This window comes from Tympanuchus pallidicinctus, unplaced genomic scaffold, assembly GCF_026119805.1.
Source record: "Tympanuchus pallidicinctus isolate F22 unplaced genomic scaffold, pur_lepc_1.0 scaffold14, whole genome shotgun sequence".
Classification (NCBI taxonomy): Eukaryota; Metazoa; Chordata; class Aves; order Galliformes; family Phasianidae; genus Tympanuchus; species Tympanuchus pallidicinctus.
The window spans coordinates 8,679,716-8,695,348 of NW_026294659.1; the positions used below are offsets into that span (position 1 = coordinate 8,679,716).

General features: G+C 41.2%; 1 protein-coding gene across 4 annotated transcripts in view; it reads left to right on the forward strand.

Moving 5' to 3' along the window:
* Positions 1 to 3,869: 3,869 nt before the first annotated feature.
* SYTL5 (synaptotagmin like 5) overlaps positions 3,870 to 15,633 on the forward strand; it is a 79,373-nt gene continuing 67,609 nt past the window's right edge. Inside the window, exons 1-2 of one of the 4 annotated variants that reach the window (XM_052674312.1) lie at positions 3,870 to 4,124; positions 10,363 to 10,425. The gene's annotated coding sequence lies outside the window, so the exon portion shown is untranslated. The remainder of the gene's footprint in view (positions 4,125 to 10,362; positions 10,426 to 15,633) is intronic. The other 3 variants (XM_052674309.1, XM_052674311.1, XM_052674310.1) reach the window with 3 other exon arrangements.

Consider the following 15,633-nt stretch of genomic DNA (forward strand, 5'->3'; position numbering starts at 1 on the left):
CATGAAATAATTTTATAACACTGCTTAACAACACTGCTCAAATAAATCTCTCTTCTTTCAATAGGGAATTCTGACAAAGCTGATGAATGATTTCAAGAAGCAAAATGCTGTTGTTGCTTCAGCAGCTGTTCGTACACTTCCTGAAATATTTTCCCTCATTGTTCATTAGTGCATCCTACCAGGCATTTTTTTTTTTTTTTTCAAAACATAAAATCTTTTCCCCACTTTATGCTGGCAGCAGAAAGAAGCACATCAGTGTCACAAGGGCCACTGAAAACTGACCAGGAACCTGTTTTTACAGAAATACCAAGAACGTCTTCATTTAAACTACAGGATACAGAAGAATTCAGAATTTTTCACTGGAAAAAATAGGTAGAAATAGGACACTTCAATAGAAGTGGCTTCTATACCTTTCTGACCATTGGAAGGCATTGCTGAAATGTCTTTTTTTGTTGTTGTTGTGGTTTTTTTTACAAAGACCTGTTCCAAGTGACCTTCAGCAATGACAGTAAAAGTCCTCCCTCTTTGTTAGAGGTGCAATTATACTTCTGAAAACAGCCCAGGGAATGCTCAGCTGGATGATAAGTACTTGCATAATTCAACTTCCTTGACCAAACTTTCTTTACAATTTTTGCCTTCAAATTCTTCTCCTTACATGTGTGTTATTTAGGAGTGAAATGTATATAAGTTATCCTTATCCTAGTGCACTCCTTGCTCTTAATAGCTGTTGGTGCTTCTCAAAAACTTCCTTTTCTATTTCATGCTACATTATTTCATACTCAAAACTTCCAGATTTAGCAAAACTGCAGCAGAAGTGACTTTTTTGATAAGTACTGATAGGCGACTCATAGATTTAAGTGAGAAATAATAGCTTGCAGAGCACTTCATATTGTCAACTGAGGTGCAAGCCAACTAAATTTTCTTCATTAGTGTTATTGAACAGTTAGTAATTTGTGCAAGTTCTGTGCATTTGGCAGATGCTGGGGCTGTGTGAAACGGGATATCAATAAATGCCAAAGTCTATTGATGGCTGGTGTGTGGAGTTCACGGTTCCTGACCCAGAGAAGAAAACGTGACAGAAAACCTCTGTCCCAGAGGACAAGATTGTTGCCAAGATTAGCCAAAGCTGTGAATACCCTGAGTAATTCCTTGCAGAGCTGCAGCCAGGGACCCTTGTGGGGTCATTCTTTACAGTGATGCAAATGTGAGCAGAAGATTGAAGTCACCAGTGAAATCATAGCAAGGATACTTCACCTTTCTTCCAAATAGGCCTCTTGGCCCATTTGGAAATCCATTTTATGTAGTTGTGATTTATAAAGCCCTTGGTTCGTGTGGTCTGTTACAGATCTCAAAGGACACTTGATAAATGAGAATGTGGATTTACATGCACCAGTGCTACCAGAGTGCTGTGGCTGTCCAGCCTCTAGAACAGCTGCTTTTTATTCCAACAGAAACACAAACATCTGTGGTTTCTCAGAAATTCTCTTTGTACTTGGGTATTCTGGCTGCTAGTGTTGTATGTATGCCATCAGGATGCTTCTGGGTTATTTGCCCTTCTTTTCATTCGCCAACCCTCCAGGCAATATTTATAAGGTACAACTAAAAATTCACATGAATCTCAAGCTTGTGTTTCAGTATTTAAAATTAAGAATTACAGAATATATTTATTTGGATATCTCTGTTGATACTGATGCACACTGTTATAGAGTATTATTCTGATATTAAAGACAAATGATAAATCTGAGCACTTAATATAGAGCAGATCCATTCAAGAGCTTCTTGAATGGGAAAGAATATACAGGGGAAAGAATGCTATATATATATATAATATATATATTATAACGTGTTGCAAAATCAAATTAGTTTCCAGAGGAGTTGTAGTTTTCTGCCAGTTCAGTAAATGTTGAACCTCCTTCCCAACTTATGGATTAATTGGAATAATGTAAGCACTGCTTATGTCCTTCCCTTACAAGCTACTTGAAGGGAGCTTATAAACAGAAGGGAGACTGCCCCAAAATTATGCTGAGAGTTATTGATAAACACCTGAAGGACAATGCAATCTTTGGTCACAGACAACATTTGTTCATGAAGGGAAAGTCCTTCTTAACTAACTTAATTTGTTTTTATGATGGTGTCACTATCTAAATGACCAATGGAAACCAGTTGATGCTTTTGGATTTCATTAAAGCCTTTGATAGTGTTTCTCACAGTATCCTTCTGGACAAAATGTCCAGCATGCAGTTATGGAAACATAAGGTGATGGATGAGCAATTGGCATCAGGTCAGGCCCAAAGGGTTATAGTAAATGGGGCTGCATCAGGCTGGTCACTGGTCACTAGCAGGGTGCCCCAGGCTCCATTTTAGGACCAGTTCTCCTTGATGTTTTCACAAATAACTTGGATGTAGGACTAGAAGTTAATTTGCACTAGTTTGCTAACTACTAAATTAGAAGGAGGTGTTGACTCTTTTGAGAGTGGGGGGGCCTTGCAGAGAGATCTAGACAAATTAGAGGGCTGAGCAATCACCAACTGCATGAGGATTAACAGGAACAAGTGCTGGATTCTGCACCTGGGAAAGGGCAACCCAGGGCTATACATACAGAATGGGGGATGAGATGCTAGAGAGCAGCTTAAGAGGATTTGGGGGTCTTGGTCAACAGCAAGTTGTACATGAGTCAACACAGTGCCCAGGCAGCCAGGAAGACCAACTGTATACTAGATTGCATCAAGTATGGCATTGCCATCCAATCAAGGGAAATGATTGTCCCGTTCCATGCTGTGCAGCAGTTTGGGGCACCACAATACAAAAAGGACATAGAACTATTTGAGAGTGCTTAAAGGAGGGCAACAAAGATGACAAATGGTCTAGAGGTTAGATGTTGGGCAGAAATTCTTTCCCCAGAGTGTGGTGAGGCGCTGGCACAGGTGCCCAGAGAAGCTGTGGTGCCCCATCCCTGGAGGTGCTCAAGGCCAGTTTGGATGGGGCCCTGGGCAGCCCTGCACACGGCAGAGCTTGGGGCTGGGTGGGCTTTGAGGTCCCTTCCAACTCAAACCATTCTGTGATTCCATGATTTTCATTGCACACATTGCAATGTTTTCAAAGTGATAAAAATTAGATCATTTTTAAAATGAATTAAAGCTGTGAAAAGGATCTGCTCTTCAGTGTTTCCACATGGCCTTCCTCTGCACACTGCAGAAATTTCAAAGCCCCATTCTAATATGTTGGGCAATACATGAGTGCTAAATTGGTTTCCTTATCTCCCTCCTCAGATGCCAGCTATGTGAGCTCTCCAGAGGCTTGAGGATACCCACAAGGGTAAATGAATCATTTGCTTCTTCTGGATGAATCCAGATGCTCTTTTGCTTGGTTTCTTTTGAATTTTGGGATGTTTTGTAAGACTTGCAGCTATCTGATTAGTCTGAAGACACCTGAACATTGAAATGATGGTTATAAAACTTAAGAACCATTGCCTATTGCTGTAGGGAGGGCAGCTAGGACAAGTGCATACCATCAAGCTCCTCCATTGCTGTTTTACCCTTTGATTTCTTCCCTCAACCACTGCACGGAATGGTGATCCCTACTATTTCCTAATGGCCACAAAGACAGATGACCACAAACACAATTCTAAGAAACCAGAGCTGCCCGCTCCATGCAGCGAAAACACTGCTGAACATGAGATAGTTACGTGAATGGGGGAGGCACACCTTTCCCAAGCCCTGTGGGAAGCGCGGGGCCAAGTCCCTATGGGCCCGGGGCAGTGAGGCAGCACAACCGCTCCGGCAACGGGGCGGCCGCGCTTCCTGCCGCTGAGGGGCGCTGCGGGGCGGCTGGGGCTCTGCCGGCGGCAGCTGGGGAGGTGCGGGCGGAGCGCGACGCGCAGCTGCCGGGCGAGCCCAGGCGGGGAGGGGGTGAGGCAGGCGGGCTGCAGCAGGGCTGCACCTGCCGGAGCCCAGCTGTGCCCTGCTCGTGTGCGTGCGCCGGCGGCTGCATCCCGCCGGGGCTGGAGTAGTACTTTGCTTCTCCGCCCCGTAGAGCTGCGGAGTTGACATCAGCAGTCTTTCGCCGTCTCGACTGCGGCGGGGATGCTGATAAATACACGCGCTACTCCCCTAGCGAGGTACCTGGTGAGTCCTTCTCTCTTTATCGGCAACCTTTTAGAAAATGATTGTTGTTCTTATTTTTATTTTGCTTTCCGGGAGAGAGCAGAGGAAGAGAAAGCCTGCGGCAGGGGTCCCGGCAGAGAGCTGCGCGGTGCCGGGTTAGACTGCGCTGCTCCGGTCGTGGGCGCCCTTCCATGTCCGGGAGCATGGGCTGCGCTCGCCCCGCTCCTCTGCACGGACAGATCGAGCGCTGCTGCCGTCGGGAACCTGACCGGAGCTGTGCTTTGTTTCTCTCTCTCTGTCTTAATGCTTTTTAGCCCACGTTACTATGAAAACTGAAGGTAGTAGATTTCACCTGATAGCGATGCTGCAGGCGGCTCTCGTTCGGCAGAAGTGGCGATAAGAATGGGGAGGTTAATTGTCCTCTCCGTGGCTGAGTGGCTCCGTGGAGCTCTGGTGGTGAGCATCTCTCCGTCGTGTGCTGCCCGAAGTTTTCTTCTAGCTTTTTGCTTTGCCTGGAGGTACTGAGAGGCGTGTATTAGCAATTAGCAATCAGTAGGTTGTGCTGACGTTGGGCTTGATGATCTTGGAAGGTCCATTCCAGCTTAAATGATTCTATGAAAAGCAACCTACTTTACTGTTAACTGAAATTATCTGTAATTCACATGTAGTCATCTGGGTTACTTGGTAGTTATTGAGTGCCTCTGCCCAAATTCGTATTTCAACATATTGAGTTCAGTGGGCATGGTGCTGATGGGCTGACGGCTGGACTAGATGATCTTAGTAATCTTTTCAACATTAACAATTCAGTGATTCTATAAGTAGAAGTCATACCACAAGAAAGAATGAATTAGAAGATTCTGTTCTCCAGATCTGTGGCTTCGGGAAGACTTTGGGAGCTTGGTGGGCTGTGAGCCAGGGGTGAGCTCCTCCTGAGTGTGAGATGATAGAAGAGCAGGGAGTGTGCGAATTACCTGTGAAGTCTATAGGTGTTACTGCTTTGCTGTATGTGCTTCAGGTGAGAGGTTTGTGTGCAAGATGCAGCCCCCATCCCCATCATTTGAAAGCAAAACTTTTTGGAAAAGCATCAGTAAAGATTTATTTTTGACAGTAGGTAGTATGGGGAAATCTTATGGGCTACGTGCAGGTGGGGAGGCTGGGACAGGTGATCATAATGAGCCCTTATTCATCAAGCATGTGATCAGGAAAGCTGTGTTGTCTCAAAGCACATGCTCAACACTATCTTTCCTTCAACTTTCTTCATGTAAAAGGGCTCAAATAACACTAATGGCTAATTTAGCTTTTGGCTCTATGCTTTTCTTTGCATTTCTGAACCAAGTTATCTCCCAAACGCAACTAGATCCAGAGGTCCATGTCTAAGTGGTTCTAGTGGATTTCTGAAGGGTAAGAGTTGCAATGACAGCTGCTCAGAGTTCTGAGTAAATTTTGAGGCATATGCTATGTAAGGGTTGCAGGTACAGTAATGCTTTACAATATCAGTATACTGAAACATTTTCTGGAGTTCAACATGTTAATATTCCTAAGCTGCCTTCAGAAATACCTCTGCTCTGAAGAGATACTTATCAATGCATACTGACTTCTTCAGACTTAATGGTAGTTGAAATCGTCTTTCAGGATGGAGGAATCATAATTCAATTAAAATTCTATGTGAAAAGCCTTTTTTGTGTTGGTGCTGTGTTTCTACGGTGGAAACACAGTGGGTAGGAAGGATCTTATTAAAACCTTTGCAGTGTGAAGTTGCAGTCATCTACTTGTTTGAGTATCTAAACATGTTGTTATTACATACATAGTGCTATTTGCTGCAAATCACCCTATCGAGGGTAATGTGCGTTTCAAATCTGATGATTAACTCTATTAGTAAGACATTCAGCTTTTTAGAGTGGGGAGAAAGGGAATCTGCTAATTGAGTGAAAGCTGAAGTCATCTGTGGTGTAGGATTGTGCACACTGTTTTCTCAGTTCTTTATTGCTACTTCCTTGTCTACACTTACTCTGCCTTCTTATCAAACTTTCTTGATAGTGGGGATTTACACCCCTGTGTGTTGTCCCAGACCTGGCAAACACAAGAAGCATAAAGAAGCAGAATAAATAAGAATGTCTGGAAAAGTAAACCTTAAAGAACAGTGTGGCTGAGTCCAAGGCAGGTAGTAAAAGGTGTATTCATGATAGCTGGTACACACGTATTTTTCTTTGCCTCTTTAGAGCACTTTTTCCATCCATTTATGTAGAAGAACCACAAACAGATACATACAAATACATACAGCGTATGCCAATGAACGTATGCGTATATGTAAAATGTATACCAATGAAGCCTTCTGTTCAGAGCAGCCTTTGGACTTTGCAGTCAGAAAAAAGCTGTTTAAGCCCTTCTTTTAGGTTGTCCTGGATGTGACCAAGTGGCTCAGTTCTGAGTGAGGTTGCTGTGTTTTTTTTTTTGTTCTCCCCACAAGCTGATGCGTAGCTTCAGAGCAGAACTATTTGTGCAGGAGCTGATTTTGCTTGCTGAATCAGCCTGTGCTGGAGTTTCTTCATAGTTCATTTACTCTAATCTGTGCCTTTTTATTTTCACTGTAACTCTTCCCTGGGAAGGCTTTTTGTATCACTTAGAAATGTAAACATCTCAGAGATGAGACAAGATTCCACTGTCATTTTTACTATACTCCACAGAAATGTGTTAACAGGAATCTCCTTAAATAAGCATTTTCTTTATTAAAGAAACTGCCTTTGCCTCTTTAAATGCATGTCTGGAATATTTAAATTTTCAAGGGTATCTCTTGTTCTTGTTTCAATTGCTCCGAATCTTACTTCCAGATAAATTATAGTGGCTTGTGTGTGTGTGTGTGTGTGTGTGTGTATGTGTGAAAAATTACTCTTTGCTGCATATTTTTATTGTAAGGAAGACTGTGCTTTTCAGAGTGATTGCGTTATGCACTGGGTTAAATTGTGATCTGAATACTGCTCTACTTGTTAGTGTCTCTCCGCTGTAACAGATACCCTTCATCTGTACAGCTCCACAAACAGTAGAAGTAGCAATGCATCAGCAGAAGAGAGAAAAGCAATCCAAGGCATGAATGTCTCCTTTTAAAAAATAATAATAATAATAATTTAGATGGAAATAATATAGGAATTGTATGTAGGCTGCTCCAAAAGTAATGCATTTTACTTATTTCCATGGAAACCACACCAGCTACAAAGAATTCAACAACATTGTTTGATAGTGGATATTTTCAGCTACAAAAAACTATTTTTCAGCATAGCAGGAAGGTTCAGCCTTTACTGCCATACCACCAACATCTACCTCTGACATTGTGGGCCAACATAATGAAATAGGAGACATTACTTTTGGTTCAGCCTTTGTGCATAGCACCAATATATTTCCAGAGCTTGAACAGCAAATTGGAGCTTGAGGTAATCTTTTTTTTTTTTTTTTTTTTTTTTTTTTTTTTGTTCAGTATGTTGCTGTGCTTCTAGAATGTTATCTGAATACCAGGGAAGCAAATGTCCATGACCATGGGAACATTGTTTCCAAGGATTCTGTTATTTGACAGACTTCTGGGAGAAAGCACTGTTTGAAAGCAAGCCATTTGTCAGTGATATTTTTCATTTGCAGTTACAAAGCAACAGAGTTGATAGCTTTTTGAGCAGTTGAAGACATTTAATCTGAACTTGTTTCCTCACTTCAAGGGGTATCTCAGAACTGGAGAAGAGGTAAATCAGATTTAAGAAGGGCATACTTCATATATCACTTCAGAACTCTGGTTCGTTTTCCTGAATCTTTGCAGGAGGTGGCTAGGGCCTAACGGGCTGAGAGGAGGGAAAAGTGGAGGAAATGATTTCCTGTTCTCAGAATATTAAGCCTGCTTATGGTAATAAATATGGGAATGATGCCATGGGTAACAGATGTTTACACACGGACACATGCTCACATATATGGCTTCAGAAGGAGAAGAGAAGCATAACTCATGTGTACTCTCAATTAAATAAATATTTGGTGTAGGAGTTACCTTCTATTCACTGTGGACAATAGTGCAGAAATAGTACCATTGTGGAGTCGTTAACAGAGGTAGAAGAGAATGAGGCTTATACTCAGAAGTTGGAAATCTCATCCTGGGGAAAAAAAGAATGAAACCATAGCGAAGGTGACAGTAAGGCTGCTGTTTTAACACTGGTTTTGAAACCCTCCAAAACCAGAAACCCACCAGAAAAAAGGTGAAAAAGTAGGATGTGGTTAGGTGGAAAAAAGTTTAGCATGCTGTAAAACAATGACTTATCAGGTACAGTTGAAAACTAACAAGTGAGAAGGATATCCCTTCGTGGTATTTTCTCTTTCTGCTCGGAGGCGTGCATCTTTCTGTGGAATGTGTATGGTAGCAGAGGAAGGTGGACAAGTATGAGTAACCTGTGCAAACATAGGTGTCATCTGGCTGGTGCAGCCGTAACAAGTGTGCTGGAAAATGAGGGTGGGACAAGCTCAGAATGCAGTGGAGGTGCTTGCATGCTCATAGATCTTGTACTTTCTGTAGCAAACATTTGTCTAGTTTCAGCTGTTGTAAGTGAAGAACCTGAGCGGGTGCCATTTAGGTCAACTTAACTGCATATTCTGCAAATACCTGGATGTTGGCCTTGCATCTAAGAAAAAACATGCATCTGAACTTCCTTTTTATCTGAATTTCTTAAAGCAGGGGTTGTTTTGCTTATTCTTGGGATAATCTTTTAGAGCGTTGTTCACGCAGTAACATTCATGGCAAGCTACAAGTCCTTCCTGATTGAATCTCTTAATGTTTGAGACACTGATTTGCCAAGAATTGGTGGTTTACCCTGAAATCACTTTGGTTCATGACCTCACTGATGTTTAAGTTCTACTACGGAAGAGAGCAAAAGCATTTTGAAATGATTTGTGGGAAATGAGTTTTGAGAGTTCACCTTCTCAATTAAGAGTTTAAATTACTGGTGCAATGGTTCTTATACAAAAAAATACCTTGAAATGAAACCCCTCGTTTCTGATTAGTTTTGAGCAAGTGTATTTAATATTTGCCACACCCTGTTTCCTGCTATGAAGAGTTTGTGTTTGAAGCAAAAGCGGTTCAGCATTTAGCTTCAGGCTTGGCGCAGTACCTGAACCACTGATGCATGTAAAAGTCTTCTTAGTAACGCAGTGAAAATAATTCAGATGATTGCTACAGATGTCTCTGATATTGTCATGTTTTCAGACATGGTGGAGCTGAGTTTTGAGAAAACTATGAGAAATGATCTAAATGATTTGTGTTCGTTGCCCGCATCCTTCAGTTTCAAGCGAGGAAGCTTAGGTGGGATCGTGCTACTGCTTTCAGTGGTGTTCACGTGGCTGTGTACTTTTTATATGTGAGGAAAGCAAACTCCGTTGTGATCTGCCTGCCTGAATTAATTAGTAACCAGTAGTAAAACTGGTAAATCAGTCACAAAATAGTATGTACAGCACTTTGCAAAACAGACTTAAGTCTTAGGGATACTTAAAAATACTGTCTGTTGGGTGGTCTTATGCTTTGGAGCAAAACATCCAATTCAAAGAGAGTGGTGTAGAACGGTTTCCAGCTTGCCACCTTCCCAAGATTGTTCTTTCCCTCATCAACTAGGATGAAGGACTAGCACCGTGCAGGATTGCCCAAAAATCAGACTGTGCTTCTGAGAGCATTGTCCAGATTCTCCTTGAACTCTGGCACTTGGGGCCATGCCCACTGCCCTGGGCAGACTGTTCCATACCCACCGCCTTATGGTGCAGAACCTTTCCCTGAATCCCACTTCACCCTCCCCTGATGTAACTCCATGCTGTTGGACCTGCAGCCTTTATGAGTCCTCTCCTCAACTCCTCTGCTCTGGGCTGAGCACACGGAGGGCCTCAGCTGCTCCTCATGTCTTGTCCTCCAGACCCTTCACCATCTTTGTAGCCCTTCTTCGGATGCTCTCTCTATGTCCTTGTGTCATGGTGGAATAGTGACAATTTTTTGTACAGTACATTGCGTTTTTCCTTGATTTTCCTATGCTCCAACACTTGAAATAAGCATCCTAGTTTGGTGTTCTTGTCCTTTGACTTGGTACAGCTCATCTGGTTTTGCTGCTTGTGTATAAATTTGAGCTTGTTTTCAACTGTCTATGTGTTTTTGAAACTGAGCCTTTCTGGCCCTCCTGTTCTTGTTAATACTGAGGGAATGAGACCAGACTGAAGAGTTTTTGGTTTTTTTTTTTTTTTTTTTTTCCCATTGTAGCATATGTGGAAGGGAAGAGTGGAAGGAAGAACAGAACAGCATTTCATCAAGTGTTACACTCAGGTAACCATGGATGTGGCTTTTTTTTTTTTTTTTTTTTTTTTTTTTTTTTAAACTGGAATTCAAATGGAACAATAGCAGGTAACAAGAGAGGAATCAGTAAATTAAGGACAGCTGCTTGTCTTGTCACTGTTACTGGTTTTCAATTGGAGATGGTTTTTTTTTTTTATGTGCAAGTTAAACCTGAGGAAAATTGGCAGTGTTTTTGACTTTAGAGAGCTTCTGATTCTCCTTCTCATTACAGCAGATGAAGAGGCTGTGATAGCTGGCAGACAGTGTGCTTACAGTAGGCACAAGTGGGACACTTGTGGCTTTCACCTGGGAGAGAGGAGGGTGCAAACATGAAATGGGTGAAGACAATGCAATACCATCAAAAACTCAACGTTGGAGTTTTACTGTAGTCTGTGTAGTATAAAAGCTGGAGATGCGTTGAGGAGGAATGAATATGTATATCTTCATATACACAGAAAACATCTACAGAAAAAGAGTTTTGTTAGGTAACTATGCAGATGTATCTTCAGACAGCTTATGCCTGGGGAAAGCAATGAAGTCATACTCAGTTATTAATGCATAAATTATGTGAGAAAGCTGAAAGTTTTCGTTACTGCAGATGCTCTTGATCCTTGCTGTGAATGTAAGATCCCCTATTGTTTCCCTTTTTTTTTTTTTTTTTTTTTTGGTGGTTGTTTTGGGAAGAAAATTGGAAGAACTGCAAATCACAGATGATTAAATATGTAACAAGGCATTCTACTTCCAGTAATAAGTAGATATTTGAATAGCACCTTGGGAAGAAAAGCAGTAAAAATACACATATGAGGTCTTCAGTGTGTTTATGTTTAGGTACTGGGGATAAATAGTTCTAGCATCCTTTTATACCGTTGTTAAGAGTTTCTCTTTACTGTAATGCTAATATAATACCCAAATAACAGTTTTTAGGCAAAAGATGGTAGCAGAAGCATTATGCAACATGGTTTCTTCTCAATGGGCAAGGAAGGGAATAAACAGGTGGACAATGACTGTTAATAGTGCGTTTTGTGGTTTAGGAGGAGTTTGATATGCCTCCCTGTGTGTTTGTCTGCTTTTAAAGGATCTAGTGTACCTAAGTGGCTTGTGGTTGGTTTCAAAGCTATACAGCACAAAGGCAGGAACTCGTTCTGTTGAGAGATGATCTGAAAATAGCAATAGAAAATGTACTTGAGGTTAAGGCATTGTCTCTGTGGTATGATTATTCTTTGTTTGAAAGTGAGTGTGGATGGTGCAGAGAAAATGGGTCTTCTGCATGACTCCCAAAAAATAAGAAGTCTTTCTGTTTGTAAGAGATAGAAACATTTGCTTGAATGCTGAACTTGGTGGCTGCCAATTTTTTATTATAAAATTTCTATGCCATTAAATGATGGGGCACGATCAAATTATTTGCAATGGCTATTAGAACACTGGAACATTTAGTGTTATTTGAGGAATCCCACATGTTGATCCAACTCTGTTTACTGCTGTGCATCTCCCATTAATACCTGTTTGTGTTTGAGAATGATGATTCATCAACAGCACAGTTCTGGCATTTCTGCCTGCGGGCTTTGTTGTGCTACGTCAGTGTGATCTTCAGTAACAGAAGCTGACTTCTCCAACTGGCTTATTTTGAAACCCTGTCACATAAACATAAATGTAAGATCAGCACAAGACAGTGTTTAGGAACAGTTGAGTGGTAATGATCACGACAATGTAGAGAAATGCTGTGCTGTGAAATACTTGATGTTCAGGATTATTTTTCTAGAAATAAAATTTTAACTATTATTCCTTTTGGTGAACTTAGGCTGTAAAGTTGTCTACTGGTTCTGGCAGAGGAAGATTTTGCCTTAATGTGCTATGTGAGCATGCTGATCAATTGCAACTCCATGGCTACGTAGGACAATCTTTTTTCTCTAGCCATTAACAAAGAATTATATTGTGTATTGTATGAGAGATGCTGAGTTTTGAAGGAACTAAGAAAGGAGCTAAACCCAACTAAACAACATCATGACATTTCCTTTATGTCAACGGTTTATGGGCTGGTCTGGCCCAGTTCCGTGACCAGCAGGGTGGAGGGATCTGTGGATCCGCGCCTCTGGGAAAGGGGAAGCAGGGGACCCCAAAATACTTGAAAAAACAACAGCACTGATCTGAGGTGGAACAAATGATTTTACTAAATATAGTATTAGTAAACTACAAAGAGAGAGAGAGAGAGAGAGAGTCTGTTTGAATTGTATAGACCTCACCACAATCCTGGGGTGAGAAGTGCAGTCCAGTTGAGTGACTGAAGTACAGACGGCGAAGCGCAGATAGCGAAGCGCAGATAGCGAAGAGCAGGCGAAGAAGAGAGCTCAGGTGACCTTGCATGGAGTTATATCCCCTTGCTGACCGCAAAGCCTCCTGGGGAAATGTAGTTCTTCTCCGACGGACGAACATTCGGCAGATATCAAACCCCACCCCCAGTGCATTACATGATGTTATGGTGTGGAATACTGATGACCAAAAATCATAAAACCATGACACTTTAGCAGAGCCATTACAATTACACTACCTGAGGAGCTGTATCCCTGCATTTAGAGCAACTTAAAGTGGCTGCTCTGTTCTTGTGAAGAATTCTGTATGATGCAGGGCTTGTAAGGCAATGAATGTGGGGGGTCTTTTCAGTATCCTTCAGGACACCACTTTGTAATTCCCATATGTGCATACCCCTGCACGTCTGGAAAACCACCGGTGGCAGATTTTTTCTCAAATTCTTCTAACCAAAACTTAAATTATGTGAAATTGAGATGTACATGTTTCTGAGGGCAGATTTCGGTAACAAGCTTGAAAATCAAAGTAGGCCTTAGAAGGTTTGTAGTATTTCTGGATTGGAATAAGTCTATACTGCAAAAATAAGTCTATACTGTAAAAATGACTTTGAGTAAATTTTATTCAAGGCTGAATTTGAACAGTATTATTGTTGCATTGATGAACAAATCCTGAAGAGAGGAATTGCCTCAGACTTGAACAAAATAGGATTATTTTTTTGGTATCTCTGTTTCACTCTGAGAGTCACTTTTCCCATTTTTCTATTCCAGTGTAATACTCAGGACAAAATGACTTCTCTACCTATTTCCCTACTCTAAAAGATCGCAAGGGATGAGTGTCTGGAAACATCACAAGAAAACTGTGACTTGAAAATAAATAAGAGATAGTGTTACCCAGTTACAGAAGGAGGGCAATCAGCCAAGTGAAAAGAACAGAATAGTATTTAAGGCGTATAACCATTTGTTGTAATATTTTGCTGTGAGATTTCATGACTCGTGTTCATGAGCTTTTTGTGTTCTCTTAAAGCAAAGCATAGCAGTGCTTGTGGTAGGTTAAAACAAACAAACAAACAAAAACACCAACAAAAACAAAACCTTTGAGGCTGGTGCTTCTGTCTCATCAACTGGAAGAATTTAAGAAAAGGGACAAATGCAGAATGTCTTTGTTTCCACCGTTGACAGTTTTTTGTTGCTTTAAGTGAACTACTGCCCCTGTGTTCCCTTAGTTAAGTTTGCATCTGTGCCATCAGTTAATACACCTGACAAAAGGGAAGATTAAAGTAAACTTTCTAAATTTAGTGAAGTCTCCTGAATGGTGTTGTCTCTATATTGGTATAGCCCAGGACAAACCACAATTGAAGATCTTTGTGCCTCTGTTTCAATCTACCCATTTCATTAACTTTTGAACCATTTATAGTTTTTATTTAGACAAGAACGTCTTCAATGAATTACATTTTTTTGGTACATTGTGTCCTGTCTTTTTGCTGGGAAAACAGCTTCAGCTGTTCTCTGAAAATTTCACAGAGCCCAATATGAGCAGGCAAATTGATGATGAATTTTGAAAATACTGTAGTCTTTTATATTATATGTAAATGCACATAATCTGAGTGTTATGTATTCCCCAGCATTCTAGTGAATTTGACAGTCTGAATCCTACTTACACATTTCTGCAGCAGAATGAAAAATGAGCAATGCTGAATAATCTTTCTAGCAATGAAAAGGTCTCTTAATCCTGCTTTCTTATCTGCTTTTCCACACTGGAGAGTATCTTCCACTGTCTGAAAGCATTCATTTATTTATGTTCTCTTTGTCTCTGTAGTATGTCCTGAGTGATCTTGTCAGGTTAGTTTGTAACAGCAATAAGGGTTTTCGCTCAGTGCACCTAGGGACGAGAATTCACCATTAAGCTAAATTTACTCCAAACCTGGGGACCTGGAAATGCAAGTGTGCCTCTCGTGATTTGCCTTTAGTTGGTTGAACTTCCCTATTTGCAAACATATGGAGTGTGTATAGACAATTAAGCATTTTTCTATTTAAACAAATTGTATTTCAGTAGCCTGGCTTACTCCCTTCACAAACAAGGTGAGAATGTTCCATGGGTGAGATAATCACTCATTCAGACCCTTAGTGAGTTGCCAGAGACAGCCTCTCCTTTCTCTTCCTGCGCTCCCAGAGCGTTGTTTGTCCTGTTCTCTAGCCTGGTGAAACAGCTCAGGTTTTGCTCCCTTATAGGCAAGGTGCCCTTGGCCCAGGCTGTCCTCACGACTCTGCTTTCTCCTGGTGCACAGGCTTGTCTGTTGTGTCATGTCATAGGAGCATGCACGTCTGCCATGAGCCATGTCATGGATGCTTCCTGTGAACCTCAGGTCTTTGGGAAATGTTGAATCTGCTCAAGTCAGCAGCATCTGAGGATTGTGCCTCCGTGGATGGAAGGTGTGATGCTGAGTTGTGGTACAGCGGAGTGGGTTTTATTCTCCTCTTTTATCTCATGTGCTGCTGGTTTATGAGTTGTCAGATCTGGAAGAAGTACTTGTGCTCTTGTGAAGGAGGCGCAATATTTAGGAAGCCTAAGATAAGGGAATCCAACTTACGAGATTTGGCAGGTGTGCTTCACTGATAGTAAAAAAACCAAACCAAAACAAAAAACAAACAAACAAAAAACCAACCAAAAACATTGCAATTGAGGAATAAGGTTATTTGTATAAAGAAGAAATGTAATTCCTTTCTTTGTAGGAGTTCATGTTCTATCTGCCTTAAAACTGTATGCAGGAAATGTGATCTTATTTTCCTTTTTTTTTTTTTTTTTTTTTTCCAATGATGCTGGGGGAATATTCAGCAGGCAAACCTTGCTTTAGAAGCTCCTTGAAAGTGTTATAGACTTGTGGACACATGATAGAGT